This window comes from Stenella coeruleoalba, assembly GCF_951394435.1.
Source record: "Stenella coeruleoalba genome assembly, chromosome: 11".
NCBI classification, from domain to species: Eukaryota; Metazoa; Chordata; class Mammalia; order Artiodactyla; family Delphinidae; genus Stenella; species Stenella coeruleoalba.
This window is the reverse complement of record NC_137157.1, coordinates 94,579,157-94,596,601: the sequence shown is the minus strand read 5'-3', so window position 1 is coordinate 94,596,601 and position 17,445 is coordinate 94,579,157. Positions and strand designations below refer to the sequence as shown.

Sequence of the window (17,445 nt, the reverse complement as noted above, 5' to 3'; positions counted from 1 at the left end):
AGCTTTTCTAGATGAATTTGGAGCAGTGCCAGTGAAACTGAAGAAATACATGTTTTTCTGGACTAGTGATTAGATTTACAAAGCTTTTAAAAAATAATTGTTGAAAACATAGGTCTGTTCATTTACTTATTTTTGTTTTTTTTTGCACTGACTCTCTGGGCCAAGAACGGTACTGTGCTACAGTCTTTTTAATTTTAGCTAGTCTCTTTTTAATTTTAGCTAGTCTAATAGGTACTTAGTAGTATCTCATTGTGGTTTTAATTACCATTACCTTAAATATTAATTATGTTGAACATTTTTCATGTGCTTATTTATCATCCATACATTTTTCTTTGGTAAAGTATCTCTTCAAATATTTTGCCAATTTATTTGTTTTCTTCTTATTGAGTTGTCAGAGTTCTTTATATATTCTGAATACAAGTTCTTATCAGATATATACTTTGCAAATATTTTTTTTCTCAGTCTGTGGCTTGCCTTTTCATTATCTTAACAGTGTTTTTCAAAGAACAGAAGTTGAAAATTTTTATGAAGTCAAGTTTATCAGTGTTTGTATTCTAATTTGTATTTTTTGTGTGTTGTCTAAGAACTCTTTGCCTAGTCCAAGGTCACAAAGATTGCCTTTATGTTTTTTTCTAGAAATTGTGTAGTTTTAGGTTTTGCATTTAGGTGTGTGATCTATTTTGATCTTACCTTTATGTATGGTATAAGGTATGAGTTGAGGTCATTTTTTTTTATTATTCTTAAAGATGTCTAATTATTCTAGCACCATTTATTAACATAACTACCCCTTTTTTCATTGAATTCCCTTGATACCTTTGTTGAAAATCAATTATCACATACATGTAGGTCAATTTCTGCATTTTCTCTTCAGTGCCATTTATTTATTTGTTTCACTTCTACTCTAATGTAGCTTTATACTAAGTCTTGAAATGGGGTCATATAGTTGCCCAATTTCATTTTTCTTTTTCAAAATTCTTTTAGCTTTTCTAGGTCCTATGGTTTTTCCTGTAGATTTTAGATAAATATCCTGTTCATATGTTATTTTGTACATGTATGAATATATCAGAGGGAATTACTGGGTCAATGGGTACTTTCAAATGGGACCACCAGTTTAAAGTCCCCAGCAATGTATGAATTAAAGGGCCTATTTCTCTATACCCTCATCAAGCAAAGGTGAAGTGAACCACAGGATCCTCAAGATCATGATGACTTTTCGCTCCCAGCTGTATCCTGGAAAGGTGATGAGTTTTTACTTAGGAGAAGGTCTTTCATCTTCTTCACGTTAGAACATCTATAAGACAGATCTTTTCCTTGCTAGTAATGGTCTTCTCTCATAGCAAAACTTCGATGATAATAAGGTCTTTATTTCACTATTAGTACTGAGATGGGGAAGGAAATGAAGGGGAGGGGAGAAAACTCCTGTGCTGGCATACAGGAAAGAGTGTGAAAGAAATGTGATAAAAGCTAAGGAAGGAGTGATTTTCAAGGTGGAGGGAGCATTCAAAGTATAAAATGGTAAAGAGATGTAAGGTAACATAATGAGAGGAGACTAGTCAATGAAATTGACAGTGTGGAGGTCATTGTTCACATCCTTCATTGGTGTGCTGGTGAAAGATGTGAAATTTCAGTGAACTGACTAATAAGTAGAAGGTAAGGAAGTGGAAACAATGAGTTTAGAAGTCTATTTTAAGAAGTTTTGTGATGGCAGGAAGGAAGGCGATGTTATCTAAAGAAAGGGTTATATGTAAGGCCAATATATTTTTACATATCGATAGGAGAGAGTAGTGCATGTTTACAGCTTGACGTGAAAATTTCAGTTGAATGGGAGAGACTAAAAACACATGCAAGACAAATCCTTGAGGCAGTCGATGAATATGAGACCCAACGCACAACTGGAAGAAATGACCGTGGGTGGAAAGGGTGCCCCCTTTTCTCAGGGAAGTGGGGAGGATGGGTGAGGATGTTGACAGGGTTTGTGTAAGGGGTAGGGAAGAAAATGTAGACTGTTCTTGTCTGGTGAATTCCATCTTCTCAGTGAGATAAAAGACAAGGTCCTAAAGCTAAGAATGAGGGAGGTAGTGAGAAGTCTGGGATCTGTGGAAGGCTGCATTTTAGAATAATCACAAAGGGAAAAGACAGACATCCGCTTAGAGACACAGCATTTGCCGGTCTGCACCAAGCACTCAGGTGAAGCAAGAGGCCACACATTTTCAGGGATTTCAGTCTGCATTATTACATGATTATTGGCAACAGCCCATGTCAGACTAGTTGTGATAACAGAGAAGTCAAATGGTAGGAATGATGAAGGGTGGGGATTTTACAGGGTGGTTTCAGGGGAGAAAAAATGTGTCAGAAAATAGAAGTCGCCAGAAGTAGACAAGAAACTTAAAGAATAGGGACCCCAAAGTAAGGAACATACGGATAGGAAAAGATTTGGGAGTAATAGTATAGAAGAAGAAATAAATAGTACTGTGAACATTTTTGTACATATATCCTATTTCTCTACAATAGATTCATAAAGGTGACATGAATCATGGGCCAAAATGTATAGCAAGTTTAAATTTTTATAGATATTACCAGATTACAAAAAGACTGAAGCAATTTTACTCCCATTAGCAATGGATGAGTTACTGGTCCTCCACCCTTCTCAGCTCCACATATTCTCAATGTCTTAAATTTTGGCTCGTTATTATCATTAGTGTGAATGTGTGGGCTGGGGGAGTGGTGTAGGAATGGTATATCCCTGTTTTAGTTTGTGTTTTCCTAACTGCTAGTGTCTTAAGGAATATTCTTATATTAATCTGTTATTTGTATTTCCTCTGAATTACCTGTTTATATCCCTTGGCCATTTATGCTATCATTCTTTTTTTTTTGTCTTTTTCTTATCAATCTGTAGGCACTCTTTGTATATTAGGGATAACCTTTTGTCAGTCATATGTCTTGCGATTATTTTCCTTCTATTTGTTATTTGTGTTTTTAAACATTATGGAGATCTTTTTCTTTCTATTGATGCATTTTAAGTTTTAATAAAGTCAAGCCTCTTATTTTTCCCTCATTGTGGATTCTGGTTTTCCATCCAGAATCTCCTACCTGGGATTATACATACATTTTTCCAAAATTTTTTCTAATACATTTATATAATTATTATTATTGTTATTTTGTTTTACATTTTAATCATGAATACATTTTTTTTGTTGTTCTGAGTAGAGGTCTAACTTGGAACTGAGAGGATGACTGAGTTCTGGGCCTAAGTCCTGGATCATTGTGAGGGAGGGACCAGGTTTGAGAACGCTGGTGACAAGGAGTTGAGTATGAGGTGGGCATATGACATGTGCCTTAAAGGAGCCATTTTTAAAAACTGTAGTAGGGACTTCCCTGGTGGGCCAATGATTAAGAATCCGCCTTCCAATGCAGGGGACGTGGGTTTTTTTTTTGTTTTTTTTTGTTTTTTTTTTTTTTTTTTGCAGTATGCGGGCCTCTCACTGTTGTGACCTCTCCCGTTGCGGAGCACAGGCTCTGGACGTGCAGGCTCAGCGGCTATGGCTCACAGGCCCAACCGCTCTGCGGCATGTGGGATCTTCCCGGACCGGGTCACGAACCCGTGTCCCCTGCATCGGCAGGCGGACTCTCAACTACTGCGCCACCAGTGAAGCCCCGGGGACGTGGGTTTTGATCCCTGGTTGCAGAACGAAGATTCCACCTGCCGTGGGGCAACTAAGCCCACGCACTGCACCGAAAGATCCCACGTGCCACAACTAAGACCTGACGCAGCCAAATAAAATAAATAAATAAATAAAATATTTAAAAAATAAAAAATTGTAGTAAAATATTTAAAACATAAAATTTACCATTTTAACTATTTTTAGCTGTACAATTCAGTGGCACTAATTATGTTCACGATGTTGTGCAACCATCTGCCACTATCTATTCAAGGAGGCATTTTTATATGATTAAGAAATAATGGTCTGGAATCAGCAAAGGGAACAATCACACAACAACAGCAAAATGCAGACTTTCCTCTTCTTGCCACTTGTACTCCCCTTCCAACTCTGTGGGAAATTTAGCAGACTCATCATGAGAGGACATGATTTTTTAAAAAAACAGTTTAAACAGGGTTGCAGTTAAGTCAAAGAAGCGTGGGAATATTCTGCATAAAGGATCATACTACAGGGTAATCTGTTTTCGATGTCCAAGGGTTATAGTGAGCACACCAGATAGGGTTTACGGACAGGGGCAGTAAGAGGATGGTCAAACTGTGTGGGACCCAGATCAGGATGGGGACAAGGGCGTGGGCAAGTACCAAGGACAGGCATGAGCCTTTCCCATAGACTCAGACTAGACACTAATGGTATCTCATACCACGTTACTCTTCCTGCTTCTGGCCTGGTCAGCGTGTAGACGTGTTACACTGCTAACAATAGATTCTAAAAAATTGTTTGTACAAATGCACAAAGATTTATGTACAAAGAAACAATTCAAATATCTATCAATATCAAAATGATTAAATAAATAACCTCCTTTTTGCTTTCTTTTTTCTTCTGGAGAACAAACCTTTTAAAATGAGAATGTTTTTATCTTTTAACTGTGCAACTAGAAAACAGTAGTAATCAAGACAAAACGAAACCAGTCTGCACCCTCTAACCCCACTGTCAAGCTCTTATGTTGGTGAGGTAGCTTGGCCTTGACAATGTGTTAGGCTGTTCTCTGGGGCTTCTCTGAGCTCATCCCAGGCGGAGGACTAGTTTGGTTCTGTTGCTCTGGGGATGGAGGCTTAGACTGTAATTGTGCTGCTCCATTTGTGCTTTGGATTACTGCTTAACGCACCTTCTCCTTTCTCTCCCACTTTTAAATCTATTCGCAAAAGTTGCATTTTCTTTCTTTGTCCCCTCAGAACAGGTCCTGCCTGTCTTGAAAAGGGCCACATCCTTGGTCACATGGACATAGGGTCAGTGACCTCACTGCACACATTCCAAGTTTTGTCATGGATGCTGGGACTGCTCTTAGGTTTTGGCTTGTCTTAGCTACAGTCATGTCCCAAACTGTTATATATGTGATGTCTCTCCACATATTGGCTAGAATGTGCTCTGTAGATCCCCAGTAAAGAGCTAGCGGGTTTCTTCCCCTTAGTTCTTCCTATTTTTTGCTTAAGTAATGTTCATGACTTGCAAGGTCCTGCATGACTTGTAACCAACTATTTGCATCTAAATGCTGCTGGCTGTGACAGGTATAGAATGCTCAAATGCTTTCCTGAAAATTGTTAGTTACACTGGTTCTTTGGCCATATATTTTTCCTTAGAAAATGCCTGTCCCCTCTTGAGAGCAGTGGGAACATAGTAGGAAGATCACTGATGCTGGAGTCAATAAGACCAACTTTTACTCAAATCCTTTTTCTAATAATTGCTGTGTGACTTTAGGCAAAATGCTTAATTTCTCTGAGACTACATTGAGCCATACTGTGTGATTGTTCTATCCAAAATAGCCTATCTCCTAACTCTCTGCAACATCCACTTGTTTAGTTTCTTCAAAGCTCTTGTCACAGTTTGTGATTCTCTTCTTTATGTGTTACTTCTTTCAAATTATTATTTATCATGTTTTGAAGATGTGCCTGCTCACAGTATAAAATTCAAAAGTTACAAGGGATATATAGCCATGAAAAAAGAGTCTCTGTTCCACCTCTGATTACCAGCTCACCAGTTCCTTTCCCTGGAGAAAAATACTGTCGACTTCTTATGTTCTTTACCAGATATAACCTATTCATAAGCATTTATGTACACGAGTGTGCATACACACACACACAAATACACACAAGTTGTAGCATAGTATACACACTGTTCTGAACTTAACTCCCCATCCCCAATTAACAGTATATCTTGACTCTTTCTATGTTAATACTCATTAGTACTGCCTTATTCTGAATTCTATTTTATGGATTTAGCAATTTATTTAGCTAGTCTCCTATTAATGGAAGTTTAGATCATTTCCTCTCTTTTGCCTTTACAAACAATGCTACAATGACTATATTTCTACAGATGTAGTTTTGTGCTTTTTGAATGTTTGTAGACAGGCCAAATTGCTCTACATAAATCTGCAGATTTACACTCCCACCAGCAATGATAGTTTCATTTTCCTCTACATCTTCACCAATGCAGTTTTTCATGAAATGTTTTGATATTTGCTAATAATTAAAGAGATGAAAAACGGTTTCTCATTGTGTTTTTAAAAATTAATTAATTAATTTATTTTTGGCTGCGTAGGGTCTTTGTTGCTGCGTGAGGGCTTCTCATTTCTCATTGCGGTGGCTCCTCTTGTTGCGGAGCAAGACTCTAGCTGTGCAGGCTTCAGTTGTTGTGGCTCGTGGGCTAAGAGTGCAGGCTCAGTAGTTGTGGCACACGGGCTTAGTTGCTCCACGGCATGTGGAATCTTCCTGGACCAGGGATCAAACCCATGTCCCCTGCGCTGGCAGGCAGATTCTTAACCACTGTGCCACCAGGGAAGTCCCACTTAGTGTGGTTTTAATTTGTATTCCTCTTATTAAGAATTATAGTGAGCATCTTTTCACATGCTTATTAGCCATTTGTATTTCCTTTTCTGTGAACTGACAGTTTATAGCCTTTATCCTTTTTTATAAAGAAATTGGGTGATAGATCTTTTCCTAAATAATTAGTGAGGAAAAAGTTTTTTATATACTAAATAAATGAGCCATCTATGTGTGATACAGGCTGAAAATATTTTGTCCTAGTTTGTAATTTTTCTCTTTATATCATTTGAAATACTTCATTCTCTGTTCTAAGATTAAATTAGTTAAGGGAAAGTATAAGACAACTGACCTCTAGTGAAGAGCATAATTATAGAAGCACCAGGAACTGACTGGAATTAGCATTGTTGTGTCAAAAAGGATAGAAAATTGGTGCATTTGCTAGTGAAACACTGAAATGAGCACAGTGATTACATTTATGAAGGCTCATCCAGGAGACTTTAAGAGTCTGTAGTGTATAGCATTCACTGACAGACTCGGGGACTCATCAAATATCCCTAGACTCAGAACCGAGCTACTAGTGGAAAATGTTGTTGAGAGACTAGAGCAGCCTGGGAATATTCTTTAAAGATATAAAATTCCGGATAGGAGCTCACCTATGAATAATCAATTTTTGTGAGAGTGCAAAAACTTCCCCCGTGATGAGAGAGACTTCTTTTCTGTGGTCTCAAAATTTTGGTTGAAATCTAAACCTATGTTCCAAAGAGAGTCTTTAGACACACCCCATAGGACTTTCCAAACTCATCTGGGGACAGTTACCAACAGCCCACATAATGAAAAGTTCAAGACTAATTACAGAGGCAAATTCTTTGAAGGAATTTGTAGATGATGAGATTGCTGGCCTGTTTCCCCTCCTTCTGCCCAGGCCAAGTGGGGGAGGAACTGGAGGGCCCCTGTTTGCTGCAGGTGGACACAGTCTTACTCCCCAGTCTGTGTTGCTCAGCTATGGAAACTTGTAGATCCGGGGCTGACTGGAGAACAAGAGTGCTTGGAAGAATTTGACCTAAGTACCCTGTTGTGGACGGCAGAGAAACTTCTGTCTGAATGTTGCTTGGAGAGGTCTGGTGGTGGGAAGCTAGCTGAAATTGCCCCTAATGCCAGGGTAAGGAGGGGTAGATGCAGTGGATGCACATCGCAATTTCACCATTTGTTCAGTGGGTATAGGAGGAAGCAGAAGAAGGTAATGGGGTTTGAGTTGTCTACAAAGGGCTTTATTCTCAAGGGGACCCCAGAAGAAAGAGGTCCTGTGGAATGTTTCACCGTAAGTTGAGAGTTAAGGTAAAGTTAAGAGGCTTTCCAGAGAGCATATCACCTGTATCAGGAAATGGTGCAGTGCAGAAATTCCTCAAGGGTGTATTTATCTGGGTGGGATCTCCTAAAACCCACAGAAGTGCCCCACAAGAGATAACTAGTATCTGGGTATCGTATCAGTCTGGGTTCAACAAGAGAAGCAGAACCAGTAGGGGATATATTTTTAAAAATTTATTGCATGGAATTGGTTCATGCCACTGTGGAGCCAACTAGGCAAGTCCAAAGCTCAAAGGGCAGGCTGTCAGGAAGGGCAGACTAGAGCTCTCCAGCAGGGGCTGGCACTGCTGTCCACAGGTGGAATTTCTTCTTTGTCAGGGAAGCTTCACCTCTGCTCTTAAGGCCTTTCAACAGATTGAACCCATCCCACCCAGATTATGATAATCTCCCTTGTTTACAGTCAACTTTTTATAGACTTTACTTACATCTAAAAAATACCTTCACAGCAACATCTAGACTAGTGTTTGATTGAATGACTAGGGACTATTGCCTGGCTGAGATGACACATCAAACGACCATCACAGGTATCCTCCACACAAAGCGAGGCCAGATAACAGAGTACCAGAAAGAGAGACTTTGCCTCTTTCTTCCAATCCCCATCTCCTGAGGCTGGAGGGATGCCTCACTTCCCCACTGTTGGTCTGTGGAAACAAGAATCAGACCTGAGACGGGGGACTTGCCTCATGGTCCAGTGGGTAAGACTCCACACTCCCAATGCAGGGGGCCCGGGTTCCATCCCTGGTAGGGCAACAAGATCCCACATGCATGCTGCAACTAAGAATCCTGCATACCACAACTAAACATGCCGCAACGAAGATCCTGCACAACCGGGTCTCACAACTAAGACCCGGTGCAGCCAAAATTAATAAATAAATAAATATTAAGAACTGAGAGGAACGTAGGCAGAAATTTTGAATTGGTTATAAGATCGACATCTTGTTTTAGACTGTATTAAAGTTTTCAGGTATCAATTTGTATACACAGAAGTTGAGGATTGACAGAATGGTCTTATTTGGTTTTTGCACATGTATAAATTTAGGGTTTTTTTAAAAATTCAAAATTCATTTTCTCCTATCACAGTACCTTGTCCTTCGTTCCTTTTCTTTCCCCAAGTCATCCACTTTAAAAACATGCGTGATAATCTCTTGTGATTTTAATTGCCCTCTTGTGGTCAAAGTTGATGATTGCAGTGATCTAAGAGTTGCTAAAGCATTCAGTTCAAGGCCTTTTCAGAGGGTACTGAGTTAAAGACCATTATTCCAGGTTTTTCTTTGTTTGTTTTGTTTTTAAATGGCCAATCATGGGTAGAATCTGTTATATCCAATCACTAGAGGAAGGAACATTTTCTTATTACCTTGATTCTAGAAAAATTCTTGCGTTGACTTTACTCAGCTACGAAGAGTTCATTTGTGGCAAATCATTCCCTTTGTCACTGTACATTTTCAAAATAGAAGTCTAGGATCATTTGATTAACAAGATTGCTTGTACACTGTGTTCAGGTCACTGCCAGTTAGAGATACTAGTCCTAGAATGACAATGAGTGAATAAGAACAAAAAAACATGATTACATTAAGTAACAAGGAAAGTGGAAGTATCAGTAAAAAGTATCAGTAGTGAAGAAAAGAACAGAAGAGGATAAAACAAAAACACATCATATTTTTAATAAAAAGATGACATTTGATTATAGAAAATGAAGCTTTCTGAAAAGTAGGAGAGAAAGGAGAAGTAGGGTAGAATTAAGTGCTAATCTTGTTATCATTTTAGAATAGTTCATAGTCACATATACATAATTCCAGTATATGGCACAGAATCATCAGAGCCACAGACACAGTGCTAGGTCCCCAGGCCTTTTCTGTCCTTAAGGAATAAAATGTAATTTAACCCCCTACCCCATTTTGAAAGACAAAAGCCATGCTATCCATTTTTCTGTTTGTTTAAGTGCCTTTTGTGTTGAGTTATCCAAATCAGGAAATCTTTCCTTAGTGTTCTGTAGAAAACACTTGGCTGGAAATCAGGAGCTCTTTCACTATTTGGTTGATACATAGCAATGACATATTTGCAATGTCAGCTACCTTTTCTGTTCTGTGCCTCCCTCCCATACCTACATCTGGCATTCAGTGTTCCTAAAACTTATTTTCATTTAGAGTGCATTTCTTCTGAATCACTTTTTTTTTCTTTTTTAAATATTGAGTGGAGTTCCCTGTGCTGTACAGTAGGTCCCTGTTGCTTATCTATTTTTATTATTTTATTTTATTTATTTATTTATTTATTTTTGGCTGTGTTGGGTCTTCGTTTCTGTGCGAGGGCTATCTCTAGTTGCGGTGAGCAGGGGCCACTCTTCATCGCAGTGCGCGGGCCTCTCACTGTCACGGCCTTCTCTTGTTGCAGAGCACAGGCTCCAGACGCGCAAGCTCAGTGTCCATGGCTCACGGGCCCAGATGCTCCGCGGCATGTGGGATCTTCCCAGACCAGGGCTCGAACCCGTGTCCCCTGCATTGGCAGGCAGATTCTCAACCACTGCGCCACCAGGGAAGCCCCCTGAGTCACTTTTATACTCCATGTTCTTATATACAATATTGTGTTCTGTGTCATCATGCGCTGCTGGTAATGCAGCATTTCCTCAAAGAGGACCTCACTATTGTCTCTGAGATTGTTTGCCAAGCTGACAACCATTCAGTAGGTCTTCATGCTAACACTGTTTTGACCTTACTAGAAGATGTCAAGGGAGCGTTTCAAACAACAATCAGAATTCCAGTTCCTTTTTCAAATGACTCATTAACTAAACCATTGAGAGATTAAAGTCATTTAATGGAAAGGTCAATGGGAAAACAACCAAGTTCATACATGAACAAGGAATGACGACCGCCTGACAGCTACTGTGTAAAATACTGTGGCAGACTGTGTTTCCAAAGGTGGCTGCATGTCTTCCATCAAACATGCTCTTTAAAAACAAAGAAACAAATGCCTTTATTGGGGTATAAATGATGTACCATAAACTACACATATTTGAAGTGTACAGAATAGTGAGCCACAAGCTCTTCTGCACTGTGTCCTTGCCACATCAAGAAGTAGAGCACATTTTCCCTACTCTTCATTCTAGATTGAATATTTGTTGCACTTATCCTTTCTTTGTCTCACTATCATTTACTGAGTTTTCGTGTAGGGCAGATATCTTGTAAGTTCAGATTTCTTCAGGAACTAGGCAATTCCCTGGCCGTCCAGTGGTTAGGACTCCGGTGCTTTCACTGCCAGGGCCCAGGTTTGATCCCTAGTTGGGGAACTAAGATCCCACAAGTCGTGTGGTGAGGCCAAAACAACACAAAAAAAACAGATTTCTTCAGGAACTATACTTGAGGAGTACTACCTAAGGAACTTCACCCCCAAACCCCATTCACACCTGATTTAGATGGTGAGATCCTAGAGCATCCATAATAGGATGAGATTTTCTGGGGAGAGGCTAAGTGTATTTTGTATGTGGGGGAGAGATGTGATTTTGGTTTTTTTTTTTGTTGTTTTTTTTTTGTTTTTTTTTTTGCGGTACGTGGGCCTGTCACTGTTTTGGCCTCTCCCGTTGCGGAGCTCAGGCTCCGGACACGCAGGCCCAGCGGCCATGGCTCACGGGCCTAGCCACTCCGTGGCACGTGGGATCTTCCCGGACCGGGGCACGAACCTGTGTCCTGTGCATCGGCAGGCAGACTCTCAACCACTGCGCCACCAGGGAAGCCCTGTTGTTTTTTAACTTACTGAATTTTGGGGTGGTTTGTTATGCAGCAACAGATAAATAAAATAGATGTTATCCACTGTCGGATGTATCCCAGTTTCAGGGATGTTAAGGTGTGAAGAATATGCAATTTAGAATTGATGAAATACAAAAATAGAAACATATGCAAATTACATGAATAAGTACTTTGGAGAAGAAGAAATGTTAATGGCTCATATGAAGAGATGCTCCACCTCACTAGTAATCAGAGAAGTAAAAATTAAAGCAATCAAGAAATAAGACTTTTTATTTAAAAATAGTGTGAAAGTTAGAAAGTTGGTTAAATGTTGGCAAGAATATAATGGAAATGGGAATCCTTTATGTACTATTGGAGGGAGTATAGATTGGTTGCAGCCATTTTAGAATACTTTCTTGCTGAATTCTGAAATTAAGTTTGTATATATCATTTCACCCAACAATTTCAATCCTAGCTGTATATTTGAGAGAAATTATCAAACAGCTCAATAAACTGGCATGTATCAGGATATTCAAAACATTTGTCAACAGAATTGAAAATTTCCCAAACTGAAGGTCAAAGAAAAAAAGATTAAAAAAAATAGAACAGTAAATCAACTGTACTTCAAAAAAAAGAAAATAGAACAAAATATCTGAGAACTGTGGGACAGTTACAAAAGGTGTAACATACAGGTAATGGGAATACCAGAAGGAGAAGAAAAAGAGAAAGGAATAATTGATCTGCTAAGAGATGAGGGAAAATGGAATCATAAAAAATGCTCACTTGAAATCGGAGAAGGCAATAAAAGAGTGGATGATAAAAGATAAATAACAAGGGCAATAAATAGAAAAGAGTTTAAATATTTTAGAGATTAACTATATGAAAAATCAACTTAAATGTGAATGGTCTAAATACATAAACTAAAAGACAGATGCTACTACAGAGGATAAAAAAAAACAAGACCCAACTATATGTTGTCTACAACAAACCCACTTTAAGTATGAAGACACAGATAGATTAAAAGTAAAGATATGCCACGCTAACGTTAATTTTTTTAAAAGCCTGAAGCAGCTATATTAATTTCAGATAAAGTACATTTCAGAGCAAGGAAAACAGTCAAGGATAAATAGGGGCATTCCATAATGCCAAAGGGGCTAGTTCTCCCAGAAGATTGATAATTTGAATAGGTCTATATCTATTAAATAACTTGAATCAATAATTAACAATCTTTTGAAACAGAAACACCAGGCCCAAATGGTTTCACTGGTGAATTCTACCAAACATTTAAAGAAGAAATAATACCAATTCTCTACAATCTCATCCAGAAAATAGAGGTAGAGGGAAGACTTCCTAACACCATAACCAGGGCAAGACATTACAGGGAAGGAAAACTACAGACTCTCTCATGAACAAAAATGCAAAAGTCCTCAACAAAATATTAGAAAATTGTATCCACCAATGTGTAAAGATAATTCTCTACATCATGAAAAGTGAAATTTATTCTAGGTATGCAAGGCTAGTTCAACATTTGAAAATCGCTGAATGTAATCCACCACATTAACAGGCTAAAGAAGAAAAATCATATGCTCATAACAATACATACAGAAAAAGCGTTTGACAAAACCTAACACCCATTTATGATAAAAATTCTCACCAAACTACAAATACAGGGGAACTTCCCCAATTTGATAAAATAAAATCACCCAAACCCCACATCCAATTATATTAATGCTGAGAGACTAGATGCTTTCCCCTAAAATTTGGAACAAGAGAGAGATGTCCCCTCTAACCACTTCTCTTCAACATTGTCCCAAAAGTTCTAGCTAATGCAACAAGAGAAGAAAAGGAAATAAAAGCTATACCGATTAGTAAGGAAGAAATAAAAGTGTCTTTGTTCACAGATTATGTGATTGTCTATGTAGAAAATTTGAAAGAATTGAACCTCAAGAGAGGTTTGGGGCAGGGTTTCCTGTCTTTTGATTTTAAAAGAATAAACAGGGGAATAACAATTTAAGAAGGAAGAAAGCCAATTAAGAGACTAAGGTTTCTAACTAGAATGACTAAATGCTTAAAACATTTCCCCAGACCAAAACAATTCTTCCAGGCTGGGCAGAGAGGTCAGTAATTTCCTTGGGGGAATTAACAGAGAAGGTTTGCATGGAGCACCTGGTAGGCTGGATCCCAGGCCCAGCCACTTGTTCTTTGTCAAATATTCCTATCCCTTTGAACAACAGGGAGGCCACAGGGTGGTGGATCTAAAACAGTCATGTAAACTAAAGACAGATGACTGCCGTGGGGTGGGATGCAATACCTTGACCCTGTATTAGATCACCAGGTAGGAAGAACCCCAGAATATTTGAGATAAATTTCCTGTAGTCTAATGGGGCTGGGGTTTAGAGTCACATTTCATTCACAGAAGACAAAGAAATGTAATATTTCATGTAGAATATACTGATTCTAAGAAAACCAACCAACCTCCCTCCCCGCCCCTCCGCCATACACACATACACACACAAACAAAATCACTATTCCCAGAATGCAATTCTGTGGACCAGTAAGGACAATTTGTGTGCTAGTTACCTTATTTTGTTGTCTTCTCACTATAAGTTTCCATGATTATTTTATTCCTCTCCTTCTCTCTTCTCTTTGCCTAACTTTTTTTTACAAAGTTTTTTTACAGTTAATAAAGCAGCAGTACTCATATTTTTTAACCTTTGCTGCCACCCTGTGGCTATCTTTCATTACTGTACATGAAAAGAGGGCATCTAAGAACTTCTGCTAAGGTATCAGATTAGGGACAAGCATAAGGGAAGCACATTAAAAAAAAAAAAAAAAAATTGGCAGAACATCCGAGATGGTCTTTCACTATAATGCTCAGAATCTGAGGCATGAATCTAGTATATGCTGTATGTGTCTCTTATGTATCAGTATTTGTCCTTTAAAATCCTTTTAGTTTCTGTCTAACCTTATCTTAGTAGTCCCCCATTCCTCCTCTTAGTTCAAACTAAGATGCATAATTAATCACATTAATTGTTGACCCTAACTTGCCATTAGTGTCAATTATGGCTTTTAATGGACTCGAGAAAACACTGCATAGGAAGCTGAACCTATTTATAGTAGGCCCATATATTAAAATTTCTTTGTAGACTTTCATTTTGGTCTAGAACTTGTTATATTAATGCGAAGCATTCTGGCTTTCTCTAAGTGTTAAAAATGAAAGAATCAGTTTTAAGAAGTAGAATATATTCACAGCCCATTTTCCACACACATTTTTCCTGAGAAATAAGGGCTACTGTAATTGTCTCCTTACCACCTGTCCCTACCACTCTAGCCCCTTTCTGCTTCTTGTTACCATCTTAAATCAAATATGATCATGCCACTATCCTGTTTTTAAAAGATTCCATTGGCTTCCTATTACTTATAGGATAAAACATAGACTTCTTTGAACACCCTTGATAAATCAGTCTCAACTGATCTGTCAAGCCTCATTTTTAATCGCTCCCATAAACACTGCGTTTTCTTTTCTTTTCTTTTCTTTTTTTTTTTTGCGGTACGCAGGCCTCTCACTGTTGTGGCCTCTCCCATTGCCGAGCACAGGCTTCGGACGCGCAGGCTCAGCGGCCATGGCTCACGGGCCCAGCCGCTCCACGGCATGTGGGATCTTCCCGGACCGGGGCATGAACCCGTGTCCCCTGCATCGGCAGGCAGACTCTCAACCACTGCGCCACAAGGGAAGCCCTTACTAGTTTTAAATTAGAAACTAATCAGAATACACAAAGTGAAAAACATAATAAACACTTTTTAAACTATTGTTATCCATAAAATTATAATTCATTAATTTTTTTAGCTGAACTTGGTAATTAAGGTAATTTCATTCATTTCTAAAAATGACCTGAAAAATAAAGTACATCGGTAAGAGTGTCAACTTCTGGAAATTAAAATCTTGTATCTTTAATGTTATACCAAAAAGGACTCAAGCTCATTGTCCAGTGAAAATAATGGCTCATTTATTCCCCTGCTAAAGTTCTTTCTCTGCCACACTGCATTTTTTTTAAGGATACATGAAGGACATCTTTTAATACAGTTCACAAGCATAGAGCCATTGTAGAGGGATTAAAGAAAACAGAAAAACAAAAAAACTGGATTCAAATCCAGGCTTTACTATTTTTTTTAAATTGTTTCTTCTGAGTTTTAAGGTAAATTAAGCAAATTTACTCATTGAACATTTCAAGTGAAAATCAATTTTTTTTTTTGCCTAAGGGATTATATAAACTTTCCATTGATTTTGCTGTGATTCTCTCCTTCCTTGATCCATCTGGGTAAAAATTGCCATTTATGTGTAAAGGATTAAGAATTTTATCTAATGGAAGTAGAGTTTCTGAATGTTCTAATTCAGAGCCAGTTCATTCATTTTATCTGCTCTGTAGTATTACAGGGCACAATACTACATTTTATTTAGCCATTTTAATACTCAAACTGTGGTTTCTAGTTTTTCTTAGTAACAGTACTGTAATGAACATTCTTGTGTAGTCTCCTTATTTACATATGGAATATTTCTTTATGGCAGATGCTCAGAAGTGGAATTGTTACCAGTGTATGCATATTTTAGAATACTAACAAATTGCCCTTCGATGTATATAATCCCTTTCTGCAACCTTGCCAAATTAAAAAAAAAAGTATTTATTTATTTATTCTTTATTTTGGCTGTGCTGAGTCTTATTTGCGACACACGGGATCTTCGTTGCGGCATATGGACTCTTAGTTGTGGCATGCAGCCTTCTTAGCTGCAGTATTCGGACTTCTTAGTTGGGGCATGCGGACTCTTAGTTGCAGCATGTGGGCTCTATTTCCCCAACCAGGGATCGAACCTGGGCCCCCTGCATTGGGAGCGTGGAGTCTTACCCACCAGGTCACCAGGGAAGTCCCAACCTTGCCAAATTTAATATTACCAAGCTTTAAAATTTTTCCTGATGTGATGTGTATAATGTTTTAATTTGCATGTTTCTGATTACTAATGAGGCTAGGTAACTCCTGTGTTTACCAACCACTTATATTTCCTTTAGTTGTGAACTGCTGTTTCATGTCCTTTGTCCATTTTTCTATTGATTTGTCTTATTCATGATGATTTATAGCCTTTAAAAGATATAGTGTAGACAGTAATACTTTTTTTGTTGAGGTATAGTTGATTTACAATGTTGTAAAAAGCAAAGTGATTCAGTTATATATATGTACATTCTTTTTTAGTATTCTTTTCCATTATGGTTTATCATATATTGAATATAGTTCCGTGTGCTATACAGTAGGACCTTGTTGGTTATTCATTCTATATATAATAGCTTACATCTGCTAACCCCAAACTCCCACTCCATCCCTTCCTCGACCCCCTCCCCCTAAACAAGTCTGTTCTCTGTTAGACACTAATACTTTATTGTTTATTTGAATTAAAAATATCTTCTCCCAGTCTGTCTTTTGTTCATCTAAAAAAATTTTTTTTGACCCTTGTTTGTAAGTGATGGTTTATCTGGGTATATATTTTTAGATTTGAAGTTATTTTCTCTCAATATTTTGAGTATATTATTTCGCTATCTTCTGGCTTCAATTATTGCTTTTGAGTGGTCTGTTCATTCTAATATATGTTCTCTGTCTTTGTTTTCGAAATTTTCACTCTGATATGCCTAGCACTGGATTTTTTATTTTTGTGTTTTTATTATGGTGAAATATATAGAATAGAAAAGTTGCCATTTCAACCATCATTTAAAAGCACAGTTCAGTGGCTTTAATCATATATGCAGTGTTGTATAACCATCACCACTATTTATCTCCAAAACTTTTCTGTTGCTCTTAAGAGCAGCTTTGTACCTGCTAAACAATAGTTCCCCAATCTTC

At 38.1% G+C, this 17,445-nt stretch overlaps 1 long non-coding RNA gene across 5 annotated transcripts in view; it reads left to right on the top strand.

Moving 5' to 3' along the window:
* Nucleotides 1-17,445, top strand: part of LOC307194983 — a 148,352-nt gene that overhangs the window by 18,416 nt on the left and 112,491 nt on the right. The gene's annotated exons all lie outside the window — the stretch shown is intronic.